We start from the raw sequence: 21,880 nt of genomic DNA, 5'->3' as shown, positions 1-21,880 counted from the left end.
TAAACCTAATGATATTTCATAATTAGAAACTCACATCATGGTCCATCTTTCTTAGAATGAAATGTTGGTACTAAATTAATTGTGCTACAATCCCAGAAAATGAAATTTTGCAGCGTTTCTTGCTATTCTATTGGCGCCCACAACAGACATCTACTAAAGGTTATCTTCAGGATTTGTTGGTACAGAAAGTGGTGGCAAAGTATCAGTTCCTAGAAGTCCAATTGTAAATGTTTAACTTATATCCGTGGCTGAACTAATTATTAGTACCCAGAAGCCCACAGAAATGCACAGGACTTACAATACTTTTTTTTTTTTTTTTTCTCATTTTGCTAGGTAACATTTTGGTTGACAATGCTTGAAGTGGTTCAAGAAAATTACAATATTCTGCAATATTGCACAGTGGTAACATTGTGGGGAGCAGCGGTTACTCATATCCAAACAGACTGTACCAGGAAATAGGAAATTTCATTTGTGTGACTGGAAAAACCATATATTTCTGTGAACGACCTGAACATTATTAACCATAATTCCTGAAACATCCTTTGCAACTTTGCATTATGTTCACTTTCAGATACAGTGACAAGCCTATCATTATCAACAGCTGTAAGTGACACTGGTGCAGTAAACCTATTTAGTACAAGGGGAAATCTCCTCCACTGTGCTTTCTTTCAACTTCAAATCATTTTTCACTATAATGGTATGAGATAATTTTGCATTCTTCAATGAATATGTGCACAAAAATGGCACTAAACTGCTGGTGTAGATAATTAGGGTAAATCTTTTCTCCAGTTTATTCACAGGTTATGGGCATGACTTTCTCCTTCTTATTAAAACAGAAAACAGATCAAACTGAGCTAGTAGCTTGAGTCTCTGTATTTAAGTCTCAGTTAATAAGAGGGTCCTTAACAAAGCCCTCCTCTCTGAACCCTCCCACTGCATTCACTTGCAAATCACTGTACGGCTGGCAAAGCTGGTCCCCCCCCCGTCCTCCCCCCCAGCCCCAAACCTCCTTGTCTTGAGCACTGTGGCTCTATCAGCAGCAACATCTCTCTCAGTGAGGGACGTTTCTTATTAATCAGGGGCACTGAATGGAAACCAATCAGATAGAGAGTCCCTTTGGCTTCAGCTCCCTGCCTGCCTGAGTTAAAAGTGATGCTGGGAGAGAGGCAGCCCTAGTTAGATGCAAGCATACATAACGCTGGAGATACAGTACGAGGCAGAAGGGAGGAAGCAGGTAGAGAAGCAGCACTGGACGGACAGAGACAGGCTCATGCTGGCAGACACGGTGAGTAGATTAAGTTTCCCTAGCAGAGAAATTGCTGGCAGCAAAAAAAAGCAGAATTTTCTTCAAAATGGCCAACAGATTAATAACCCTTTACAGATACTTTTTCAGGGAGGAGGTGGGGGGGGAGGGTCAGAAGAGCTCTTTTGAGAAAGGAATTAAAATAATCATACTGGATTACCGAAATCTAAACTTCTGTTGCTGTATATATTACAAGTGCTTGTACATATTAGAAATCTATCAATATGCATGATATCTGTCAATACTGTCAGACAGAGTATTACTTTCATCTAGTTTTTTACTGCAATACAACTGTAACAATATAGTCTAACTTTTTTTTTTTTTGGGGGGGGGGGGGGTGTTCACCTGTCCAGATGGAAACTATAATCCTTTTCTGTCTTTCACCTCTGTTTTTATTGAAAACATCTACTCAAAGCAAACCCAGTTAAGAAGGATGAAGAGGTTTTTACTATTAATAAGAATGAAGTACTAGTGCTTTTTTTTTTGCCTTTTTTTTTTTTTTTCCTATAGTGGTAGAGAAATTAGTATTTTTCTATGTGTCAGGTCAAGCGGAAAGCTCAAGGTTCAGAAAGATTGAGAGCTGAGGCAGGTGCTCCTTTGGATATTCAGCACAGTAAGTCAAAGTCAACAGGCTAAAAGTATAAGGGTGTTTTCCAGAAGTGCCTTACCAGCCTACAGAGAGTAGCACAGAAAGCAAGGCAGAAAGCATAAAGGCCAAACTGACCACTTGATTTTGAAGTAACCAGCAAAAAGCAATTGCCCAGTGAATGCCGTTTTGCTTTTTCTTTCCACATGCAAGAAACAGGCAGTCACATCCATTCGATTTCACTGAGCGGAGGTGCTTCAAACAAAGAATGATGCATATGAACTATAAAGAAATCGATATCCCTTGCAGTTGTACAGCAAAGTGCATACAGTAGCCACTTGCCTTCTCACAAACAGATTTAAGTAGCAGGTCAGAATAATAGAATGGTAGGTTGGTTAGGATACTTTCCATTTGCAGGAGACAAATTTACAATCAGTGTATCAGTCTTGTTCTGATTACAGTCAGTGACAAAACTAATATTTTGCTTAAATCACAACAGGTTTGTGCTCCATTGTTGAGTATTGCACTAGTTTCTCATGATAGGGACAAATATGGATAAAAAGACAAGTGCAATACTTGCAATAATTTTGCTAATGGGATCAAATGTGTTGTTTAATAAATAATATTGATGGTAACGATAATATTTGCTAATGACAGCTCTTCAAAAATCAGTTTCCAAGTCATTTTGCACGTTTAAATGTTAAAGTGTGTTCCAAAAGGTGAGAATGGACTAATTAAATAATTAGGTGTCTCGTGTTATATTTTTTTCTATGATTATTGTTAACTCTTTAGAATTACGTTAGGTTGTAATACAGTCTTACTGCTATGTCAGTTTTACAGATAAAATATATTGTCCTGTAGTTTTACCTTCAGTATGTAATAATATGAATTCCAGATAACATTAAATATGCTGACAGATAATGAAATTTTCTGTTAACAAAGATATAAAACTTTTACAAGATCATATTATATAATCAAATGCCTATGGAACAAATAAATCTTTTTATTATTATTATTATTATTTTAAATTAGATAAATAAGATTAATTTTAAATCCAGAAATACTTTAGTTTGTTAGTAGACACTAAAGTTTTACCCAAAAAAGTTGTCAAGTCTTTTTAATCTTGATTTCAACAATCTTGATTTCAACAATCAAAGTTTTTCATATGTTTGTGTGAGCAAAGTAGAATATTTCATTTCAGATTCTTTGCTACAATAATTATTACAGAAAAATCTTGTGTAAGTATCTAGTGTGTATCACCTAAACACAAAAAGAAGTTTGGAGAGAAACTGTGGATTGAAACAGCCCTGCCATATGTTTTGTGCAGATCCATGTTCAGAGTGCTTCAGGTTTTCACCATTTTCACACTTGTTTCCAGAAGTGACCATTCCAAAAAGCTGTCCTCCCCTCCAGACAGCAGCTCACTTAGCTCATTTGGGGGATCTCAGCTGGCTGCTGCTCTGCAAGGATGTTGCACCCAGAAAGGTGTTTGGGTTGGCAGGGAAGCACTCTGATCATTGAATCAGCCAATGAGGATGATTTCATTACCCAGCTTATCCATCAAACAAAATACAGTAGTTTAAATACACCAGTTTAAATGTTATTACCCACAATGTTGTAGAAGGAACTACACAACTGAATTCTGACAGTCGTTTATGTCCTGGCACCAGGAAATGGTTTCTGAAACCTTACAAGATGGTTTGCAGAGAATCTACTGGCAAAAGCGTTGAGAGGTAGAGGTCAAAATTAACAGGACTCACAAATTCTTTCAAGGACAAGTTTGTTCAGGAGATAAAGCAAGGTAGATGGATGTCTCCTGAAGCTATCAAAAGATTGATGATAATAGGATGCATGAAGGAACAATTATTACTTACGAGTTTGGATGTATTATAGAGTAAATCACACACATAATCTTTTATCTATTTTTACAGATGAACCAAAATATTGAACTATTATCCTTTCCCCCCATCTTCTCCTAATTTTGTGAACTCTTCTGGAAATGCAGCAAGACCTTACTGGAAATCAAAACTCAGTAATGAACACTGTTTAAAACATCTCCTGATTCCTGCACAAATCTTATGTTTGCAACAAAACTGGACTACACAGACCTGGATATAAGAAAATACCACACATATAATTTTATAGTTTCCCTTCATGCAGTCAGTGATATTTAACTGTAGAAGGCAACTGGAGCAAAAGCCTAGACAAAAATGCCTCTCCCACTCATATCAGAAAGCCTTCTGAATTTCTAAGGCTTGCAGCAGGTGTTACATGCAAATGTTATCCGAAGAAGCGCAAATATTTGAACATGAATAGGGATGTCTGAGTGAAAGCTAACTGCATTCTGTATTCAAGTGAGAGAGTTTATGAAAAGTCATTTGTGGGACTAAATCCCAAATTTTGCTAAAAGGGCTTGGGAGGAAAAGGAAAATAAAGAAAGAGGAAATGATTCTCAGCTATGAAAAAAAGAATTCTCATAAAAGCACTCAAGCACCATTTTAATAACTTTCTCCTTTTGTGTTTTAAACAAATGGTAAATCGCTGAGTGGCAAGAGGCAAGTAACTCTGCTGTTTTTCAGCAACCGATTGTGAAAAAACATCCAGTGGCACTGAGGCCTACTTGCCTGCCATGACTGAACATGATGGACCACTCTTGACCAGATTGCAGTATGAGTTTACAGCAGAAAATTCTAGCAAAACTGGGCATGCTTTACTTGAAGGAAAATGTTTTTTTCTAAGTTCAGGGACAAAAAGACTAATACTGCATATATACTGCAGCTTATAAGAAAGCTCTAAAATGACAATGTTTCAGAAAGAAATATTTTTTGAATGCATAGTATATAGTGTAATTATAAAAAAAAGAAAAAATGCGAAGAGTGATATTTCTAACCTTCATTCTGCAATCTCAGAAAGGGAGATGGGGTGGTATTGTCTTCATCTCGTAAACAGAGACTGCTGCACAGAGGGTTCAGGTGACTCACTCTCAGCAGCTCCATGGCAGAGCCAGGGCTGGAAGTGGGCCTCTGCTTTCCCAGTCATACATGAGTGCACCAATATACATGAAAATAAATGTACCTGGAGTACTTAAATAATACTACAAACAGCCTTTAATTTTTCTTTGGAAATATATTTCTGCAACTGCAAAATGGAATGCCTCAAGTAATGGCCAGTGTATTTCTTTTCCTGTTAAAAGCAAATTTCTATATTTAAATTTCCTACCTTTTAGTAGTAAGAGCAAAACCAACACGAAGACAGCATCATATTAGATTCAGTTTTCCCTGTCTCACAAATGTAGCTCTGATATTAGAATCTCCTGACATGAAAATGCAAATGTCAGGGAGGTTTATGTAAGTATAAATTTTCTAGGCATTAAATGTTATTCAGGCTTCTCTGACCTCACAAACCCTAGTCAAGGGAAATAACCACCAGCTTTATGAAAATTTTGCATGAAATAATATTAGAGTGTTGGGCCATGTTTGTCATTGTACAGAGACCCCAATTTTCCAAGAAATACTGTAATTGTTTTCCCACTGTATATAATATTTTGAGAATGAGCTCCTAAATTGCTTTTCCAAAATCAAAACATGTTCTTTATAAATGATGCCTAATGATACCTAACAAAAGATTCAGTGAAATAGAGAAAATTGTGGATAATGCTTTTTTTTTGTTTGTTTGTTTGGGGATGGAAACAGCAGGCCTTTTCATCATTATCAAATGAACTACACACCGATTTTCATAAGGAGATGATCTCGATCTTGAATTGTTCCATTGGAGGCAATTAATAATTCATGCACACATTATATCTAGCAACATATAGATTTATCCATTAATTTCAGAAAATAGTTTTTCAGAAATCCATTACAGTGATAAGCATAAATGCAGAATTTGGCATTTATGTTTTGACACCTCTCAAAAAATAATTCAATAAAACATCACATTGGATAAGATTGTTCAGTAAAGGAAATTTAAAAAGTAAAATGATCTAACATCTTCAGATCAAGATCTTACTGACATAGTTGTTCTTTGTTTCATCTGTATTCCGTCGTTCAGTATTTGCTCCTGAAGGGATGACAAAGATGTAAAGTAAAAACAGTGTGAGCTCAGGAGAAGGGGAAAGTTAATCTCACCACTTCTATTTTGAAAAAAAAAAAAATAGGCACAGTAAAATTTAAAATTAACATGTTTAAATCCAAAAGTTTTAGGTTTTATGTGATTTGAGGATATCAGTAAACTGCTCATATCCAAATTTAACAAATCAGAATAACCCCAGCTCAAGAACAGATTTTTTCATATATATACATGTACCTGAAGACACATTTATATACATAAACCCAAACATAATTCAGGCAAATTATAAGAAGAATGATAACAGATTAAAGAAACCAGTAGATTAAAATGGGTTTACTTAAGTTTGCAGTGCAAGTTTCTGGTTGAAATTTGTTGCCTGCTTGCATTATCCTTTATCAGAATACTTTCATGTTATTTACATTATTCTTTATCATAATTCTTTATAATAATGTAACCAGATACCAAGGTTTGCAATAGGAAACTATTGGAAACACATTCTTTCTTTTATCCTGAATTTTAAAGCATGGGTGCAGATTGTGGGAAATCTCATGGAAATGATTGTCTTTGTAGGAACAGAAAACAAAAACAGAGGCAAACAGGCATTTTAAAAATAATTCTTGTAGTTGCTTAAATTATTTGTCAGGAGAACTGTTTGTGCTTGTGCCAGGTTCTGGAGTCCTTATTCAAAATTGCTTTTGTGTATTTCCCTTACTCAGGGTGCTGAATCTGTGTTTTCATAATGATTCTATCTGATAAAAATTTATATTTTCCTCAGAGTAAAAATAAGAATATTACATTACAGGAAATATTTTCTTATTTCCTGCAAGATTTGCAGTAATCCTTACTTTTGCTTCCCAAACGTAAAAGGAAATTTTACCTCTAATGAGAATATAGACTTGTTGAAAAATGGAAATATATCTTAAAATTAATATAGATTCTTCTTTCTTTGCTGTTATCTGCATCCCATGGATTATGAGAAGATGAGTTAGATCTTTAAAACCTAGTGGTTTTAAATTTGTGTGATATATGCTTTATTTCCTAACCAAGACATATTTTTGGATTGCATTTGTATCTTTCCAAGAGGTAAACACTAAGTAAAAACCCTTTGTGTTCTAAAGAAAATAAATTTCTCTTTTCATTTTCCTTCAAAGAGATGGAACTTCTTTACATATGATACTGACAATATTGTTCTAGTAGTAGTAGTAGTAGTAGCAATAGTAATACTAATAGCAGCAGAATTAGTAGCAATTGTATCAAGGCTGAGAACATTTAAATATAATCCAACATTCTGATGCTGCCTGCTCTTCCATTCATAATCCTAGTGATAAATCTTCCCTACTCATGAAGGCAAACCTGCAGCAAACAACAGAACTTTTAAAACAGAAGTATTAGTCATGTATTTAATGTACTTCAGGATACTTTTTTTTTTTCTTTTTTTTTTTTTTAGGCAATTAAAGAGAAGAAGCTCTCCAGAAACCCCCTACAGCTGCTTTAAGTTACAAGTCATCAAAAAATTACTGTCTGAGAACTTTTACTTAAAGTTTGCATTCAGAAAAGTGAAAAAAAAAAAAAGCCATCTGGAAATCAAAAAGGGAATAAGTTAGGAAGTGGCTAGACTGCACAATGGAATTAATTTTTTTGGAAAAAAAAAAAAAAGTAAAATAAAAGATGCTTATTCATGCTGTTTGACATAGACCTGAAAAGGTTGAATCTAACAGGTAATGGATAAGGAGTGTGCTTAATGTTGTTGCTCATCTAGATGCATACCTATTAGCACTGCTAGAAGAAAAGATTTAGCACTCCTGCCACAGGTATTCTCTCCAATTATTTATTTGCCATTTGAATTTACATTCATCCAATTCTCATTTACATTTTAGACCAAATTTGTTTAACTGTCCCCTATAATATTGCTCCACAGATAATAAATGTCTCAAAAATATAAAGTCCTCCATGTTTTTTCTGTCTGCAGCATGTTCAGATTTTAGTTCATAATGCTTTCCCAAAACTAAAAAACTACATGTCTGATAGATAGATTTTTAAAAACTACTTGTAAGGATTATATTTACTAATCATTTAAATATTGAACTGCACTGGTATACACAGACACAAGACCATTTGACTATTCAAGAGATGTATTCATTAATGGCAAGTAATATATGAATGATGATTTCAAAGAAAACATACGTCTAAATATTTTCTAGAAATTGCAGATAAAACCAGAAATCTCTTGTGTAGCTTCTGCACATATCTGTATGTACAGCACACTAGGAGTAGCAGATGCTCACATTTGGAGCCTTGAGCAGGGCTAAATTGAAACTTAAGCACTAACCAGCAAAGGGTTAATGTTCCAGGTCTCATAATATAAAGAGGATCTTCTGTTCAAAAAGAGTGTCACTGCTTTTGAGAGTCAGAAAATGATATAAACTCAGGACAACAAGCTAAGCAATATTTTTATGAAAGCACAGGTAGTTTGAAACAGCAGCTATGCCTTGTTTATGTCACTGGGCACTTTCCTAGGATCTACAGATGGGAGTCTCAGACATTAAAAACCATGACAGTAATTGTAGCAACCACATGTGAGTGTTAAGGAACATGCCCAAAGTCACTAAAAGGAAACTTGCTATCGACATAAGGATTCATCAATTCTCTGGAGAAGGAAAGAAGAAAGGCTCCCACTTCAAAGTTACATGAGAGATTTCATGAATCTGGAGTTGTATAAAGATTTGTATAAATCAGCATAAGGTTCTGGATTACTTCATTCGAGATCTTTTTAAATGCCACACCGTGGGCTGCTACACCAGAGACGAGACCAAAATGAACTGTTGTTGAATACTGTAGCTTGTCTATGCTTTCTGTGCCAACAGGATCCAAATAATTAATTTGTACACAAGGAGAGCTGAAATCTGCTAATACATGCTTTTAAGGAACATAACTAGGGGAACATTGGAGTAGAAAGAAAAATAAATGATTCATATTAATTTTCTGCTTCCTTCACCTCAAGCTGATTAGCATAAATTAAATTTCATGCTAGTCAGACTGAATTTAGGAGGCAATAAAGAAATAATGAAATTTGCTTGTGAACACATACGCACATAGACATGCGTATGCATGTATATCTATATATCTCTATTGATATCAAGATCTACATAGGTATGTCTCTATCTGTCTGTGATGATATTAGCATCCATATAGAGTTAGATATATTGTTTACATGCACAGCATCAGTGTCATGAAACCCACATGTACTTCCATTGTAAGGTGGAATAGATTCTACCCAATAGCAGGTGAAATAAAATACTTATATGCTCTGGGTTGGCGAGCGTGGTGGTAGTAGCCTGGTGGGCAACAAAACTCCACCACAATCACACTCTCAGTCCCTCTCCCCACAGGAAGAGGAGGAGAAAATATGATTAAAAGGGCTCAAGGGTTGAGATAAGGATAGGGAGATTGCTCACCAATTACTGTCACGGGCAAAACAGACTCAAATTAGGGCAATTACTATAATTTATTGCCTATTAATAACAGACTGGAGCACTGAGAAACTAAACGCAAATTAAGAACACCTTCTCCCCCTCATCCACTCTCTTCTATGCCCTCCCCTGAGCAGCACAGGGGAATGAGGGATAGGAGCTGCATTTTGCACTTCGTTATCTGCTGCTCCTTCATGGTCACTCTTCTTTCCTTACTCCACAAGGGGCTCCTCTGCTGGCTGCAGTGTAGAGATCTGCTCCACCATGGGCTGCAGGGGCTCAGCCTGCTCCACCATGGGCCTCTCCACAGGCCACAGAGGAACTTCTGCTTCTGACCTCCTTTCACACTCACCTTCGGGTCTGCAGGGCTATTTCTCACTCCTCTCTCCCAGCTGCTTTTGCCCAGAAGTTTTTTCTCTTCCTTAAATATTCTCTCCCAGATGCCTGCCCAGCGTTGCTCACTGGCTCAGCTCTGGCCATCAGCGGGTTGCTTTTGGAGCCGGCTGGAGCTGTCTCTGATCTCACGTGGGGCAGCTGCTGGACTCTGCTCACAGAAGCCACTGCTGCAGTGCCTGGACTACCAAAACCTTGCAATGTAAACCCAACAGAGTGAGAGCTTAGCAGGTCATTTCATGTTTGTGTACTTTAACAACAGATCTAGACTGGTAAATATCAGAGGAAATCACAGTGAAACAGCTGCTCTACCTGCACAATCAGTCCAGAAGGAAAATCTTGAAAGGATGAAGAATTTCTACTTCAGTCAATAACTTTATATTGAGGCCATAATTCCCTGGAAAAGGAAGTGTTAAATAAACCACCTACATTGATGTAGCATAACTGGTTACCTTCAGTGAGGTATCTATTTTTACTCTGAAATTCCTATCTACAGAAAATTTAAGTGACTATTTCAAAATGGGATTTTCAGCTTGTCTCGCTGTTTCTTACCTCAAGGGATAGTCATCTGGGAAACTGGGAATCTTGTTGCTACAATGCAGTTTTCAGCCTTACTTCATGTTTATCTAAATGATCAGACCCAAGGTAAACAAAACAGTATTTCTGCTTTCATTTAAATGCCCGTCTATAATGCAAATGCAAAGTTGACTTCTTATTACTACTTTACTTTTTTGCTCTTGAAGTTTAACTTTATCCTGCTAATTCACAGGTCAAGTGATGATCCTTTTAAGCAGAAATTTCTGCAACAGTGGCCACTGTTGAGTATCTGAAGGGAACAGGGAAGATATAGACATGCTCTATTACCCCTCCATGTTGTCTACACTGGTTAATTCTAAGGCACACTAAGTGAAATATTCCAGTATTTCTTATCCTATTGATAAAATACAAAACTGTGGGTGTTAAGCTTTAAATAAAAAAGATTACCATAGTATGTAACTACCATCTCCATTTACAAGCAATTGTTTTCTCAGGCGTGGGTGACAAACAGTACCTATCCCAGTACTTACCCTTAAATGAGGAAGAGTTATTTGTCCTGTAACTATAGTGGAGTTCATCTTTAGAGGTAGCATAGATTGCTTTTTTTTTTTCCCACAAGAAATGGAATATTACCATATGGTATGTGAAACTGTTGTGTCTGAGAATTGATAAATGTTAATACTTTGCCAGCCATATTAATTAATGTTAGGAATAGGTGTTAATACTTGGGAGTTTATCTCACTCAGATTTTAATAAGAAGTATTTGTCAGTGTTCATTTGGTTTATTTTTTGCAGTTTTATGAAATTACATGTGAAAGAAATTCAAAATTCAAACATAATCAGTGTAAAAATCAGTATTTAGATGCAAGAACATACATGTGCTCTACTCACGTATATATATGTATCCATTTATGGAGACAAGTGTAATTAAAAAGTTGAAGTTGACTTACTAGTGAGAGGTGCATTATGATTTCTTCTACTAGTGATCAGGAGTACCTCAGGATCCCAGTAGAATCTTAATCTGCATTATGCTAATTACCAAAACTACCTGCAAAATTACTGCGGTATTTTAACATTTCCAACATTTATCTCTTCTCTTACTCTGTGCCCCTCTCTAGGGCCTTCTCTCACTGCCTTCTGTAGCACCTGGCTTTGCTGTGTCCTTGCTGTGATTTGGGCTGGCTAGCTATTGATTTTCATGGGGTCAAAGAGACTTGGAAATTTGAAGAAAGAAATGGACAGTGGAGGGGGCAGGGGCTTCTGAATGGTGCTCCATTCTGAGGGAACTGTGGAAAAAAAGGTGGTACTCTACACCATGGGGTGATGTGTCAGTGAAAAAGTCTGTTCCCTTTGCTCTGGAGACCAAAGTGTTTTAGCAAGAGTAGGTAAAGACCCTTCCCCTCATTCCAAATCACGTTGAGCCCTTGTCCAAAAAATTGATGTCTTAACATTTGCCTTAACACTTTATTGATATTTAAACAATGAAAAATTAAGGTCTTAAGAATCACTTACGTCTGTACTCCATCATTAAGAGACCTCCAAGAAAGGCCAGGAAAGGAACTGAAACCTAGTATCCAACCTGGCCTAAGTTCATGTACCCACAGCACCACCCAGAATCCATAGATTGTCATCCTATTAAGACAGTCATTTATCAGCCCATCTGCATACTTTTCTATCACATTTAGGGCCACTAACAGTGACTGGCTGGCAAAAATTATAATGATCATTTAATAGAATTGTTAATAATATTTTAAAATTCTTCCAACATGGAAAATATTGCCTATTCTTTAAGTGAAAGTCAATTTATCATTTGTAAATTAAAGACACTGAACCCAGTTCTCACAGAACCCAACACTAAACAACTGACTGGATATGCAATGTTTTAAGTCAGTGGTTTTTATCCCATGTGTCTACAGACTCTCTCTGCAGAAACCCATAAAAACAAATATGTATATATATATATATATATAAAAATGACTAGTAGAAGTAGGTTTATATTTGTCAGCTGGAATCCCACTTTCCTGATGGAAAATGTATATAGGGCCTGTAAAAAATAATAATTAAAAAGAAAACAACTTAGAACCTACTTCATTTTCAACAGATTTGAAGTTTATAAAAATGGCACATGGCCTAAGTCATTTTGTGTTTGTATACTTCATATACTGAATGCACAGAAATGGTTGTGAAAGAGATTAAGAATGAAGAATTCAGACTTGGTTATGATTTTGATATCACTGAAGAACAGAAGAATAAACAGAAAGGTATGGATAGCACAGTGTTAGAAATGAGTTTTAAATGTTCTAGTTTTAATTTGAAGATATGAACAAATTCAGAAACTTGCATGGATATAATTTTGCATTGCATAAATTTAAATTTTGACTTCAGCTGAGCTGAGAATAAACACTTTTACTATTAAATTTGAAGACCTGTTAAATTACTGGTACAAAAGAGTATAACAGTTATAGCTTACTGTCCATGAAAAAAGGCACTTTTCTAACTCAAATAACAGGTTTTCTCATTGGATGCAGAATCAATATTGAAATTAAATCTTGAAGAAATACTAGGAATAGAGAAAATTAGATATATAAATAAGTAATTTTACTGCCTCATATGTAATATCTTTATAATGATATGGTTCCATCTTACTGTGAACTGGAAGGTCAATGTTATATTAGTGACCAAGTAAATTGGTATTCATGTGGTGCCCTTTGGAAATTGCCAATTAACAGTCAGCAATTACAACAAAGCATTTCAAAGTGTTTTGTGAAAGCTGTTAAGTGTAAGCTACAGGTAAACAACAGAAGTGCACATAATCTTCACAGAAGGCTCAACTCAGTTTAGATTAGTGTTACCATGAATATGAGTAATATTTAGATCCAGTCTTTATAAAGGGACAAAACAGTGTCATGGCCATTACTGAGCAGAGCAGAGGACCTGATAGTTGCAGAAGGCCAGAAAGAGCAGAATTTGCCACAAAGTTGCACACCCGTGTATGAACACCTGAAGTACCTGATCCACACCACAGTTTGCAAGCTGGATTATATACAGCAAATGAGCTACGGGAAAAATGGTCAACCATTCTGTAATCAGGAATAATGTTAAGTGATAACAGTTTTTATTTCCAGTCCCTTCACACTCTTTCTCTACAGTTGGTATGTGCACTGAATTACATTAATGTGTATAATGTGCATGTGGACATAATGGGTGTAGATACATAATATATGACAAAGTACATGTACAATGTATATAAGATACGTAAAAATAAAAATCTGACTTGGACAATTATTTTTTAAAAATGTATTATCTCTGGCATTTAAGTCGTCAGGACTCAAGCAAATAAGTGGAATAACTCCACACTCCTTTCAAAGTAAATGTCAGAGGAAATTGTTTTGCAAAATGCCACCAAGTACTGATTTCTGATACATCAGAGTACAAAGTCAGAGGAAAATCCAGACAGTTTAAAAATGGTTCTTTCTGCACAGAATGGGAAAGAAAGTGAAATTACAGCTTGTTCAACCTTCAAAATGAGATTGAAATATAATTTCAGTATGGCTTAAAATGGTACAAATACTAGATTGTGAAATATTGGGTATAAATGTCTTTATTAGATAAACTAAACAGTTTTATCTGAGCACCAAAAAAAGAACAATAAGTAAACATGCAATACAGATTTTAAAACTACACACAGGGCTAACAATTGTTTACTTTAAAACAAAACAAAATAAATCAAAAACAGATGTATACACCTGCTAGAGAAGCTATTGCTTCTCTAGGCATTATAATGTGTGTATCATTAAAGAAAATTTCATTAAAAGAACAGAGACTCTAAGTGGCTAGAGCCTAACAAAAATTCTGGAAAAATACAGAAATGTGACAGAGCTTAGCAGAATCTTTAGATTGATATAGAATGAGTCCTAAAAATTCAAAGTTCTAAAATTTCCTATGAAGACTAGAAAAGCAAAAAAGATAAACAAACAAACAAACATTATGTATACTAGAGCAAATATAGAGCATTCAAGAAAGAGAAAAAAACAAAACAAAACTCTACCCCTGCAAAGTTTAATTGCTTATTGAAAGAATGTTCTGTGTAAGTGATGGAGGGAATAAATGGATGGAGGGAATGTAAATAAAATTCTGAATACATGAAAAAATAATGCTGCTACTGAAATAAACACATCAAAAAATCTGGAATACATTGGCTTTCAGAAAGAAAAAACAAAATTATAGTAGTATGGTTCATAGAGAAATCACCAGAAAATGGGAATTCTGACTACTGAGTAACTAAATAAATTCTTATTGACTTGTTTTTTTTTTTTTTTTAGTATAGGCGTAGATACAACCTGTCTTTAAAACAAACAGCAATTAAGTATGAATAGCCATTTAGTGAATAGCAGAGGACTTACATGAGTATAATAAAACAATGCATTGAAAATATTACCGATGTTTTTGACTTGGCAATAGAATATTCAGAATAAGCCTGATGGCATATAAGAGAACTTTGGTGAACATAAATGGAAAAAAAAAAAAAAGAATGTATTTTCAAATACCAAATAGGGAAAACAGAAAATAAAAATAGGGTTGGAGTAAACATTTGTATTTTTAATTACATTCAAGGGAGTCACATCAAAGCTAAGATTTACACATATTATATTTCAACATAGTATCATTTCAACACTTACAAGCTGGTTTTAATAATTGTGTTTTACTATTTATTCATCAAAACTAAAAGGGAAAGTTAAAGTTCAAGAAATAGGTTTAACCTCTAGTTCATCATTTCTTTTACAATGACTTAATGGCAGTTGATAACAATTTTTAATGTAATGAAATTATCTTCTGTGAAAATTAAAAACTTTCATTATAATATAAATGGGAGGGGGGGCTCAATTTGGAAGTTAAGAAAAAGTGTTTTTAGCCTCCAGTAATTTAAGGAATAAATCAAACTGTTTTTATTTGTTTCATGACTACTAGAGCACAGAATGTCAGAACAGAAGTGAAGTGGAAAGCGGTTTACATATTGTGAGGCTATATAATAGACGCTCATGAAAAAATGATGCCAAAACTGAAGAAAGTAATTTTTTAAATATTCCAACAAAAGAAGTTATCTTTTACAAGGAATTTTGAATAATACTTGTAATGAGAGCAAATTATGGATGGTAAATAACACTTGGCAAATAATAATTTGGTGAACATAAACAGTTACAAGTAATCCTATCTTGTTTTCAAGTTTTGAGTCCAAACGCTTTGTTGGAGCAAATTCTTGGGAGGGTTCAAGTTGTAAGTTCAAATGCTTTGTTAAAACACATTTTGGGGAAGGCAAATCAGAAGCTGTTCCTACAAGGCGCATCGCAGGATGAACTGACCTTATGTGGTAAAGGAAATAAGCAAAAACTCCAAAAACTCTCTAAAGAATTTTAGAGGGAAGAAGCAACTGCTTAGATGCATTGTGCAGCTTAACTATTTTAAGGGCTGAGATGGAAAAAGGGTGGAATGTTTATTCTGTTATGCTTTATTTAGTTGATTGCTTTTCTCAAAAAAATCTGCAGGCCTTCTCTACTTTGCACTGGAACCACTCTTAAAATTTATCATAATACCAGTAACATAGGATTTTTCCTGAAACTTATCTATATTGCAGTAGAAACAATTAGTGGCTTCAAATACCACCGTGGCAAATTCTGATTTCTGTGAATAATACTTATTCCCAGACTTGTGTATCTGAAGTTCCACAAAAAGTAGCAGAGGTTACTTAAACAGAAAGACATAAAGAAAGTGCTACAATTATATATGTCTACAGTGAAGAAACACTTAGGGACAAAAAAATGTAAGTGGATCTCAAAAAAAAAAAAAAAGAAACAATAGAACCAGGGGAAAATATACAGTTTTCAAAGTTGATGAGCATTTATAAATCTAATTTAATACTTGAACCTGATGGCATTAATCAGCTCTGAAAAAAAGAAATCCTATATAGTTCTTGAACTGAATAACAGAAAACAGTGATTCTAGACGGGAGCCAAACTTTATCTAACAAATACATGCTATGAATGGGACATTCACATTTAACTTTAAGCACTTCTCCTCTGAAGAACACTTATCCTGCTTTCCTGCAGCTTTTTATTCTCAAGTGTTTGTATCCTCTCTTGTCCTCTTTCCTCTCTTCCTATCTACACTTGCCTCTACCTTATTTACTCAACATTCATTTAACTGAAAATAGAAAATGATCATAGGTTAGATTGCATCCTATATGGAGGCTATTATATTTAATATTACTTAGAAGTAAGAAAGAAGATAACAGGAGAATTTAAAGAAAAAAATAAACATTTCATAAAAGTTGCAACGTGAGTTGAGTATATATCTTCATATATAGAATCCCAGAATCATAGAATGGTTTTGGTTGGAAGGGACCTTAAAAATCATCCAGTTCCAACCCCCCTGCCATTGACAGGGAAATCTACCACCAGATAACATTGCTCAGAGCCCCAACCAACCTGGCCTTGAACAACTCCAGGGATGGGGCATCCACAACCTCTCTGGGCAACATGTTCTGGTGCCTTACCACCTTCACTGTGAAAACATTTGAACATATGTGGCATTAAATGAAGCATTTGTATTTGAACTTGTATCTTTAGGGTTTTAACTTGCCCCTTCATTTCTCATTTACTAAATAGGTCCATAGTACCAACGTTATTTTCTGTCATCTAAATTGTTGCCTAATAATGAAATATGGTCATATCCAAACCAGCATGAGGAACTTTCGTAAAAAAACAGGCAAATCAAACCTGTATTTTTGTACAAAAATATTAGAAGGGAATTAAACTATCAGTGCTCATTGTTGCCAAAAATAGCAGGAAGGCCCTCCTTGCATTGGTTTATAGGGGTGTATTGTAGGTTCACATGCAGTACACACAACTATGGGGAAGAGGCAAGGAGAACCCTAAAGAGATTTCGAAAGTAAAGCAGGTTTTATTTAATGCTCTATATTTGCTTTTATATTCCACTCCTTCAGATACGTCCCCATCCACTGGCTCTTCAGGTATGCAGGCAACCTAGTCCATGCTTTCCAAAGCAATGTCATTCCTTTATAAGCAGTGTTCCTCCAAACAAAGATTTCACAGAAGTAGGTGCCTCATCAGTTCTTAAGAGTAATATTTTATGTTCATCCCACTTACTTTATAGACAAAGAAATGAAGTGTGTTTTGCAAATACTTACGTCAATCTCTGTTCTTTGATAGTTTTATCTACCTTTTATTTACCTATTTATTTATTTATTTATTCTGTTTCATAAGGTGGGAAATGAGTACAGAGAGATTAAACTTGTCTCTAAATTTAAACATAAGCACCTGGTGGAATCAAGAACAAGAGGCATGACTCCAACTTTATGACAAGAAGTTTTTCTCTTGTTTAAACATGTTTAACATATTATAACCTTTTCAATCAGCTCAAAGAAAATTATTAGGATGCATTATCTACTCCTGAATATTGCTTATTCATTTTAAAACAATAACAATAATGAAAACCTCAGAGCTAGCATCGTCTTCAAGAGCAATTAAGAAAAAGAAATAAAAGAACGTAAGCAGTTTCATTATCTCATAAAGTGAAAAGATATAGTACAATGCTATGGCTCCCTCTTTTGGATAGCACATATCTTTATTTATAAGAAAACTCAGCATGTCCAAAAATAAAAAAAAAAAATAAAAAAAAAATAAAACCAAGCCTTTCTCTCCCCCTTTAGCCCACCCCAATCCTTCTTAACAGTGGCAAATGCACACAATAAAACAAATTTTTATAAGTTTATTGTAAAATGCAATTATATTACATATATGGAATCTATACATTCTATAAAAATAGATATGTATTTCCCAGCTGGGGAAAACTGTAACTAAAATATTTTTGAAATATGTTAAACGTTAGTCCATCAAGTACCTATAAAATTGAAACATAAAATTCTCTCATGGTTTATTCCTTATTTTAGTGGTGTTATTAATACAAAATGAGGGAGAACAGTAAAAAAAAGATTGCTGGGAAAACACTTCAGATAGCTAACACTCTACACAAGTGATCAGAAGGGAAAAAAAATTGTTCCTATGTTATTATTACTTCATTAAGAACCTTGAGTCAAAAATAAAATAAACTGTCATTGATTTGCTTTTTTTAAAATTTCATCAATACTGTGACTTAGTTGAAAATCCACTGGATTATATGCTTTGGCTTCAGGAAATTTTGAAACATACACTTGAAAAATTAAAAGACATGTAACAGTTCCAGAAGAATAAATAAATAAATAAATAAATAAATAATAACAGTTCTTGTAAAATAAGGGGTGATTTATTAGAGGGGAAAGGTGGGGAAAAAGTAAAGCTGTTAAAAGGTATCAATCAATGCAATATAATAAATCCTCACAGAGCTTAAACTCTCATGATTTAAGAATTTTTCCTGCTGTAAGACTAGTAATCTAGCAATGTTGGCTTTATAGGCATAGTTATATTTCATTCTGAATTTGGATTTTACTTGTCAAAGTACTGGTGCTACTCTTCTACTTTAATATCTGGGCATAATTCCACGTTGTGCAACTGATTCAATTTTCTCCATGTCTTCATGCATGCTGCACTGAGTCATCTAGAAACAGGATTTTTGGCAAAAAGAGTTCATGAAAAATTCAGTGGCGTTATTCAATGACTTCTTCTGTGTCAGCTAGAAGACAGACTTTATTTCACTCATACTCCTTCCTATTGCTTTCTTATTACCCTTATATAAAAATACGGACATGAAGTCAGGGGTATGTCAATGAATTATTCTACAGATTTTGTTTTGCTTTTTCTATTACTAAAATTAGTCATTCCTCAACATTCATTAAGATGTTGGGCTAGACAATTAAATAATGAGTTAGTAATTTCAAATTGTTACATTATGTTGTCCCTCTTAATTATACCATTGCAGCTTATTTTCCCTTCACAGTATCCAGAATCAACCTGACGAAAGAGCTGTGCTAACCAATACAGCAATTACATTTGACTATGCAGGATCATTATTGTTCATTGTATATATTAGTAGCGTTTACTGTTTATTATAAAATCAACACTGTAGTAACCAGATTTAGATCATAAAGACTGGTCATAAAGAACACTCCATGAAAAAAAAAAAAAAAAAGGCAACTTAGCTTTCTTTATTGAGAGTAGCAATGAAACCAATAGCCATGCTACTACAAAGTGACATCAAAATTTGCCGCTATAATAATGATTGCAGAGTCACAAATGTAAAAACAATGGGTAGAAATGCATTTGTAGGCAGCATAACTTTGTTTCTACTGTATCTACTCGCAGATAAAGAAAAATATGGAAAAAAAATTGCCTGACATATGCATCTCTGAAGGTCACCTGTGTACTTTCTTTTTTCCTAATATGTAATTGTGATAATTTGTTTTCTGTGAAACCAGAACTGTCTTACCAGTATGGGACTCAACCACAGCATATTGGGTCCCTCATATATTTCTTCCCTTTTCTTTTAGAAATGTGAGAAGGAAGAGAGAAAGTCATGGGTATTGAAGTTTATGAGAAAAAGAAGATTTAAAGATTAATTATACCCTGCCATTTGAGGCAAAGCATCTGTACTAGAGCAGATAACATTACCTTATGCTTTCCAAGTGCTTTGGTATATCAACTGTTTTCAGACATATTTCAACCGTTGTGGTTTTTGTTTTGTTTTGTTTTGTTTTTCACTCTGAAACTAGAATCATATACATGGTTTCATGCAGTCATATCTTTCATATAATATTGAGTTTCAGTGTGAAAGGGCAAAAAGAGGGAGTAATTCTAGAATGTTATCTAAAAGGTACTATATATGTTTTCAATTAATTCAAATAAATCACATGAAAATCTGCAAGTTCTGGGAATTAATAATAAGATATGTTTAATGCTCAAGTATGGTTCAAGATTTACCAGGAAACATATCACATAATTTGAAAGATAGCTGGTATAAACTAGTTTCTGTCTCTGGCTGCCAGAAACAAAGGAACCAAACAGTCAAACAGTTGGTATCAGCAATAACAACTGCCGTCTGATCAGAGCACAATTAAATGATTAAATGCGTATGCATATGACATATTTCCCCATCTTTAGACTCAATTCCAGATGGATCTGTAGTCTTTTGAAATCGCGTATCACAATAGTAACAATAAACCATATACAAACTTTGCACTAATGGTACAAATTTGAAGAGGTCGAATTCAAAAAATACTATAGAAAGTCTTAAAATTCTGAAAAAAAAATGTTTTATTTTGGAATGAAAAGTAAAGACTACTTTAGAAACATTTTCTAAAGGGAAAATTAATAAAACTAGCAACAAACTTAACAGAAAAAAAAATGATAGGAAAAAAGGACCAATAAATTATTTTTTTTAGAGGATTTCTTTCCCCAAAGGGCTTTAAAACTTGAAGTAACGTAAATTTCCATATGAACTTGTGAATGAAAGCCAAAATCTGATTTACTGATCAAAGTTCTTGGTGGGCTGTCAGGTCTTCTCTGTAGAACTCTCAGGCATCAGAATGAGCTTGACTGACCACATCTAGACTGCTATCTCTTTGGAAAGCGTACAACCCCTTAGGAAACAAATAGCAGAAGGGGTCTCCACTACATTAATAAAATAGACACCCAGCATCCACTGCCATGTATCTGTGGGATGCCCTTTCTATTGTTTCATCAGATAATATTGTTTAAAAACTGCTCTAATTAAAAGCTGAAAAATGTGTGTTTGGAAAGTTCCCTGAAAAACTTTATCAAGAGTCCCATACTTGTGACTATCAACAGTTCTGTGGTTCATTTTTTACAGTTACCCACTCTCTCAGGAGAAAACTGAAAGTGTTATAATGTCTTAAGAAGGAAATATCAGATTGCTTTCTTTTTCTTTTTCTTTTTCTTTTTCTTTTTCTTTTTCTTTTTCTTTTTCTTTTTCTTTTTCTTTTTCTTTTTCTTTTTCTTTTTCTTTTTCTTTTTCTTTTTCTTTTTCTTTTTCTTTTTCTTTTTCTTTTTCTTTTTCTTTCTTTTTCTTTTTCTTTCTTTTTCCTTTTCTTTTTCCTTTTCTTTCTCTCTTTCTTTTTCTTTCTTTCCTTCTTTTTCTTTCTTTCTTTCTTTCTTTCTTTCTTTCTTTCTTTCTTTCTTTCTTTTTCTTTCTTTCTTTCTTTCTTTCTTTCTTTCTTTCTTTCTTTCTTTCTTTCTTTCTTTCTTTCTTTCTTTCTTTCTTTCTTTCTTTCTTTCCCTTCCTTCCTTCCTTCCTTCCTTCCTTCCTTCCCTCCCTCCCTCCCTCCCTCCCTCCCTCCTTCCCTCCTTCCCTCCTTCCCTCCTTCCCTCTTTCTTGTTTTTTTATTTAACTAGGGACTCATCAGAAGATCTAATTTCAGTACAGTGGGATTTCAAATGGTATTAAATGGCAGTAACTTCATGGCTACCATCAAGAATTTTAAAAGATCTGTGTTGAGACTACAGAAATATTCATTACTATTTGTAACCTTGTACCTCAACTTCCTTGATACTTGAG

General features: G+C 34.4%; 1 protein-coding gene across 3 annotated transcripts in view; it reads left to right on the top strand.

Annotated features, from left to right (window-relative positions):
• Positions 1-986: 986 nt before the first annotated feature.
• Positions 987-21,880, top strand: part of CDH9 (cadherin 9) — a 102,641-nt gene continuing 81,747 nt past the window's right edge. For 2 of the 3 annotated variants that reach the window (XM_080582243.1, XM_080582242.1), the window contains exon 1: positions 987-1,285. The gene's annotated coding sequence lies outside the window, so the exon portion shown is untranslated. The remainder of the gene's footprint in view (positions 1,286-21,880) is intronic. The other variant, XM_080582247.1, reaches the window with a different exon arrangement.

Source organism: Anser brachyrhynchus, assembly GCF_964034855.1.
Source record: "Anser brachyrhynchus genome assembly, chromosome: 2".
NCBI classification, from domain to species: Eukaryota; Metazoa; Chordata; class Aves; order Anseriformes; family Anatidae; genus Anser; species Anser brachyrhynchus.
The sequence above is the reverse complement of the archived record's forward strand: the minus strand, read 5'-3'. Positions and strand labels throughout refer to the sequence as shown.